Source organism: Eleutherodactylus coqui, chromosome 12, assembly GCF_035609145.1.
Source record: "Eleutherodactylus coqui strain aEleCoq1 chromosome 12, aEleCoq1.hap1, whole genome shotgun sequence".
NCBI lineage: Eukaryota > Metazoa > Chordata > Amphibia > Anura > Eleutherodactylidae > Eleutherodactylus > Eleutherodactylus coqui.
The window spans coordinates 74,480,494-74,487,662 of record NC_089848.1 but is presented as its reverse complement, the minus strand read 5'-3'; positions in this window follow the sequence as shown (position 1 = coordinate 74,487,662).

Sequence of the window (7,169 nt, the reverse complement as noted above, 5' to 3'; positions counted from 1 at the left end):
TTCCTTTATCCCCGCGGGGAGTTCCCTCATTATTGAACACTGTGACAGCAATGGAATGAAAGCAACCCCCGCAGGTTGGCTGAGCGCTGTGACCAATCACAGCCATTACATGCATGTAAAAAATGCTCGGCTGACCAAGCCCTAATAAAGGGTTTGCTATTTTTTTCTATATTGGAGCCTGCATCCCTTTCTTATGGGTCTGCTGTTTTATAAATCCTTAGTACCCCAAAATCGTATAGATAAAAACTACAGCTCATCACGCAAAAAAAGGCTCCATCCATAAAAATGTTATGGGACTTTTGAATGCGGCGATGCCAAAAAAAATTATTTTACATAAAAAGGGTTTTTATTGTGAAACAGTAAAGTGACTCAGTGGTTAACACTGTTGCCTCTCAGTGCTGGGGTCCTGGCTTTAAGTCTGGCAAGGACAGCATCTGCATGGAGTTTGTGCAGTATGTTCTCCCTGTCTCTGTGTGGGACTTTTCAAAGCACACTCCAAAACATACTAAGGCCTTAGTCAGACGGGCGTTTTTTGCCGCGATTTGCGGATCGCATGACGGATGCGCATCCGCAAATCGCGTGACCGGTGCGCGCAAGTCGCCCGCAAATCGCCCCGAAAATCTGCTCCTAGCCGCGTTTCATTAGAAACGGGCCGGAGCTGTCCAGCGCATTGCATTCAATGGAGACGGCAATACAGCCGTCTCCATTGAAAGTAATGCGCTGCGGGCGAGCCCGGGATGAATTGTCGGTAAGGGCTTAAATATATAAGCCCTTCCCTGCAATTCATCCTAAAATGTGTTAAAATAAAAAAAAAATTGCATTCTCACCTTCTGCCTGCAGCTCCGGGCAGCCGTCCTGCAGTGGGTGTGAAGGGGGTGTGAGTCAGACCTGCCCCCTGATTGGCTCAGCGCTGAGCCAATCAGAGGCATGCCTCACTCACACCCATTCATGAATTCATGAATGGATGTGAGTCAGACCTGCCCCTGATTGGCTCAGCGCTGAGAGGCAGCAGTCACTCACCCATTCATGAATTCATGAATGGGTGTGTGAGTGAAACCGGTCTCTGATTGGTCAGGCTGTGACCAATCAGAGCAGATCATTCAGCAGGCGGGGATTTTAAAGCCCCGCCGGCTGAATAGTGCCGAGAAGCAGTTCAGGAGAACTGACAGCGGCCGCGGCTGGACTCCGGCTGCAGCGGAAAGGTGAGTATACAATTTTTTTTTATTTTAACACATTTTAGCATGAATTGCAGGGAAGGGTTTATATATTTAACCCCTTCCCGACAATTAACCCCGCGCACGCCGGCAGCCCATTGCTTTCAATGGAGCGGCTGTATTGCCGCTCCATTGAATTCAATGGGCAAACATCGTTCTTCTCTGCCACAGCTGTTACAGCTGTGGCAGAGAAGAATGATTTGTCTTCTATATGTTCTCAATGGGGTCGGCGCTGCTGCCGCCGGCCCCATTGAGCGCATATACAGAAGCGAACAGGAATCGCAGATCGCAGATAGGTGCGATCTGCGATTTTTTGTTCTATAATTTTTCGGACGAGCGCATAAAAAGCGCTCATGTGTCCGATACCATTGCGAAGCAATGGTTTTAAAAAATCGCCGGACGCATGCGCATGCGCAAATCGCGGCAAAAAACGCCCGTCTGACTAAGCCCTAAGGGTACATAAAAATGGACGATTAAAAAGTTCTTGGGTACAACTCGCATCAGACAGCACATGGATATTCCGTCCGTGTGCTGTCTGATGTGCTGAACACAGCACATTGATATGTGCTACTCTGGTACGAAAATTGCACAACAATAGGTCATGCTGCGTTCAAATGAATGGATACTATTTCTGAATGATGTTCGTACCAATCGTTCGTGTGCATGTACTGTAGTGTCCCACTACAGAAGGAAATGTGGTTGTTTTACCAAAATGTGTGCGTACTAGTTTAAGAATATTACATGTTTGTTCTTCATGCATATTCTATCTGGTAACTCACACTGTACCTTTTTGACTAGTTAGGTAACAGGGAGATAGCTGTTCTGTGATTGGAGAATAACCCCTCCTCATGGATTGGTTGGGAGAATTTAGTGAGAACAGAGGAAGGAGAAGTGAGGTGCAGAGAAAAGAAAAAGCAAGTAAAGAGAGCAGAAGCAAAGACCAGAGCTAAAGAAAGTTACAGCGTGGTGAGAAAACCGATGTGTGAGTACAAAAAGTAAGTTTGCATTGGAGGCCTCTTCCACACTGGCGATAGCGATTTGGTTTTGAGAAAATCGCATTGCTGTCACTGCTATGCGCTTGCGATTTTCTTGCGTCAGAGATTTTCTCGCAAAAATTGCATCGCATGTGGTCCCGATTTTCTTGTGCGATTTTTATAGCGCAAGAGATTTAATTATCAGGCAGGTGTGAAGTGCACTGCCTCTGACCCTGTAACTTTTGCCTTGCTTTGCTCTCCAGAACCTTCCCCCACACTGCTGGGAAATCACACCTCCTTTCTGAGAGGCTCAAAAACCCTGTCCTGGAGAATTTGCATAGATCTCCATAGCAGGCAGAGTTTTCTCGCATAGCATAGCATGCATGTCGCTAGTGGCTGCAATGTGATGCTAGAAAATCGCAGACTCCAGAGGAGAACATGGGCTACAAAAATCGTAAATCACGGCAGTATGGAGCTTACTGCGATTTTGTAATCTCGCTATCTTGCACGCTACAAAACATTGCATGTGTGGAAAAACCAATAGAAAAGCAAGGGTTCTACAAAATGTGATTTCTCGCAGTCTAGCAATGCGAGAAAATCGCACAAGGAAATCACCTGTGCTGAAGAGGCCTAAAAGACAGAGAGAAAGAATGCGAGATAGTTTATACAGACAAGAATCAAAGAAAAAAAAAAAGCAGTTTATGCATTAATCAAGGGGGAAAGAAATAGTTTGTGTACCAGTAGCAAGAGAAGAAAAGAGAGTTTGTATGTGTAAAGAAGTATAGCGAAGAACGCAATTAATAGTAAGAAGAAGAAATAGAAGAAGAAATACAGAGCAAACAAAAAGAGAGAAACAGAAGTGCTTGAAAATTGTGAAAAAGCCTAAGTGTACAGATGGACCTATTTCTCTGAGTGTAACTACTGTGCTTGCATGGATTTATCCATCTCAGGAAACAGAGTGATGCCCATTGTATAACGTGACAGCTACTGAAGACTCTCCTCTGAAAATAGTTTATTGTTTTACGGTTCATCCTAACACCTGGAGTCCCTTCTCACCACGATACCATCTGCACTTAGGTACCACACCACTGTCCAGGGAAAAAGGACTACCACCCCCATTATAATTTAACCATTTTTGCTTATCATTTCGCCTGGAACAGGTTTCGATCAGTATTCAGGCTGGCGTCACGAATTTAACATTGACTCCGTTTTAATTATAAAAAATCAAAAATATAGTTTGCCCACCTTTACTTCACCCAGATGCTTTATAGTTTGTGATGATGGCATGCAGACACAGAGTTCAGACCTAGCGGTATTACAAACGAAGAAATAACCAGAGAGAGGTCTTCTTCACGTATAAACAAACATGCTTCTATTTATATAAGGTGCCACATGCCAGGAACAGGACACGTTTCGACCTAATGCAGGTCTTGATCACTTCTAGTTTAATTACTTTGTTGGTTGCTACTGCAGTCGGGAGGGGAGCAGTGGAAACATTGCCACCGCTGACATGGTCACAAACCTTTCTGTGGGTGGACACTACAGTACCCTAATAGGTGAATCTGGATTGTAAGGCATAATGGAGACAAACCCCTATACCAAGTGATATACAACATCATAGAATATGTGTGCGCTATATAAAGGAGTAAAATAATAAATAACTTTGGTATTCTCATAATTGTACCTACCTGCAGAAAAAAGTTGCCATGCACTTATACCGAATATCTGAAGAAGAAAAAAAAAACTATGACAGAATTAATTTTTCTTTCACCAAGTGTCCCCCCAAAAAATTATTAAAAGTTTTAAAATACATTATATCTACCTCAAAATAGTACCAATAAAAAATACAGCTCACTACACAATGAACAAGCCCTCATACTGCTATGTTGATGGAAAAATGAGTTATGGCCTTGCAAAAGTGGAGATGAAAATCCCCAAAAATCATAGCGTCTCTAAGTATCAAACTAGGTTTGCGTACTTAACCGGTTGAAGAGGTTCTCCTAACAAAGAAGTGCAAAATGAACAACTAACAGAAAATTGTACCCCATCTGATATGGATATAGAAAGAAGGGGTTCAAACACAGAGCATAGGGGGCATCATAGCAGTTCATGTCAGACTTAAAGCGGACTTGTCACATCCACACAGCACCATAAACTAAGCCATAGTGTTGTTAGGGGACATGACAGGGAACTAGGTGAAGTATTTCTTATAACTATCTGCTCCTGCGGTCCAGCTGTGTATCCCTCTGAAGTTGGGCACAGCATGAAAATCGAGAGAAATCCAACCATAAAAGTCCAGCCATAAGTCTAGGCTAAGAACAGACATAAAGTAAATGTCCACTCACACAGTAAGTGGCTAACCCCCCTTCTAATAAAGAGGGCGTGACAATTAGGATAGGCCGCTCAGGAACCCCGCTGATCAACTGATCCTTCGATCCATCGTCAGTGCAGCGGAGCAAGATGTCCGCATCAGCGGTCAGAGCCGGAAGTGTAATAGGAGGCCTTGCTTTCTATTACACCTCCGGCTCTGACCATTGATGCTGGTATCCTACTTCAGAGAATGAGCTGATTGGCAGGGGTCTTAAATGGTGGACCCTGCTGATTAACTATTGATGATCTATCTTAAGGACCCGCAACAGTAGAGGACATAATCCTCACATAATATACACCCCTAGATTGTTTTCTTTTAGGTTCTCTCTTTCCTATTACAGTAGGCTGAAGGTATCTGTGTGTAGACGATTTTTTTTAAAAATTGCTGCAAATGTGTTAAAAAAATAAAAGCCGCTGTACTCCTTCCTTCATTCCCCTAGCAATCCAGCACTGCAGCTTCCATAGTCCTCTCGGTCTTTGGTTATACACGGCTACCACCTGCCCGCTGCAGAATATCAGAGACTGCAGTATTCATGTGCCATTCTCCTGACATCAAGGTTCCAAGCTGTGATCATTGGCACCATCACCCTCCCTATCGTCATCCTCCTTTATCATCAGTCATCTTCATCCTTCTCATCGTTATGCATCATTACTTAGCTTCATCTTTCCTTCCCCTTCTCTTAGTCCTCCTCTTCTTAAGCATCATTGCCCCATCATCATTATCATCATCATCCTGATCAATACTCTTCATATTTACCATCACCATTCCTACTCTCATCATGGCTGTCATCCATCGGCTTACCGTTCATGGTCGCAGGGGTCGCAATGGCGACCGGGCCCAGAGGCCGCCCTCCGCCATATACATATGCTCATTCAGTGCATTACCGGCTGCTCCTGCTGTCGGCAGCACCGCACCGATCACTCCGCCGGCATTGCGACCAGCTGGAGAGGAAGCCGACACAGTGAAACGGAGGAGGAGGGAGGCAGCCACACGGCCCGGCAACGAGTAGCACACAATGATGATATCATCGTGCTGCCTCCTGTTGTACAGCATCTGCATCTACTTGTCCTGCTGTTCTGCTCACACGGAGAAGTGGTCTTGACTCCAGGATATGTATGTATGTGTGTGTATATGTATGTGTGTGTGTGTGTGTATATATATATATATATATATATATATATATATATATATATATATATATATATGTATATATGTCAAACTACTAATGACCACTTGTCTGCATGTATGTGTGTTTGTGTGTGTGTGTGCTTCACATGCTCCGCCCCCTGGGAATGTCATTGCTCTGTCCCCTGGTGACATCATCGCAGGTCCTACAGTATATATAAAGGGCAGAGCCTGACCAACAGAAGAAAGAACAAAGTTAGGGCTCTTGGAAGGGGAAGACAAAAATAATACAATGAGAATACAACTAAGCCGCTATTATGTCAGACACAACTCAGCTGTCCTGACAGGAGACACCGACCTACCACCACCACAGAGATCCGGCGGGCTGAAGGACCTGCGGAGATGTCACTACTGTGGGAGGAGCCATTCTGGAGTTTGGTAGAAAGTACTGTGTACTGGATAAAAACATATGTAGTCTTTGTGAATATCGCATGCAGTTTTTAAAATATTTTTCATAATTGTGGTTCAAAAGTACAACAAAAAACATGAACATACCCTAAGCCACTCCCACATATGCATTCAGAAACCACAGCTCAAAATCATGGCATTTTTAATTCGATTTCAAGCGGCGGATTTAAACGCATGGTATAGCGCTTTTTTAATGCACCCTATCATTAGGATGGGTGAGGTGTGTTAAAAAAAACCAAAACCTTGAAAATGCAAAAATAGGACAGACAGCTCTCAAAAATCATAGCGTTAGAAACACCGTGCTTGAGCTCAGGCCTGAGTAACCCTATTTAAATGAATGGGAGCATTGTACCATGGGTAGCATGGCGCTCAAGATGCCGAGCTAATAGCTGTAAAAAGCGTGTAAAAACAGCTTTTCATGTAGCACATGAAATAAGTCATGTTTGGGAATATTACACCAAGGGGCTAGATCATGTATGGTAGCTGTATGCAGCACGATTTAGGTATGATTATGGGTACAGGGGGATGAGGGCTTGAGCTGAACTTTTGCACCTGGGCCCCTGAGCCTTTAGGTACGCCCCTGCTGTCATCCATATCTCTCATCCTTTTGGACGGTCAAAGAGGGACACTTATGGTTGAGGCCTTAGTCACACGGGCGTTTTTTCACGCGATTTGCGCATCGCATGACGGATGCGCATGCGCAAATCGCGTGACCGGCGCCGAAAAATCGGCCCAAAAATCGCCCGAAAATCTGCTCCTAGCCGCATTTCATTAGAAACGGGCCGGAGCTGTCCAGCGCATTGCATTCAATGGAGACGGCAATACAGCGGCTCCATTGAATGCAAGCGCTGCGGGCGAGTGTGGGATGAATTGTCGGGAAGGGCTTAAATATATAACCCCTTTCCTGCAATGCATCCTGAAAAGTGAAAAAATAAAAAAAAAGTATGTACTTACCTGCTCCCGACAGCTGGAGATCCCGGCGGCCGGCCTGCAGTGGGTGTGAAGGGGGTGTGACTC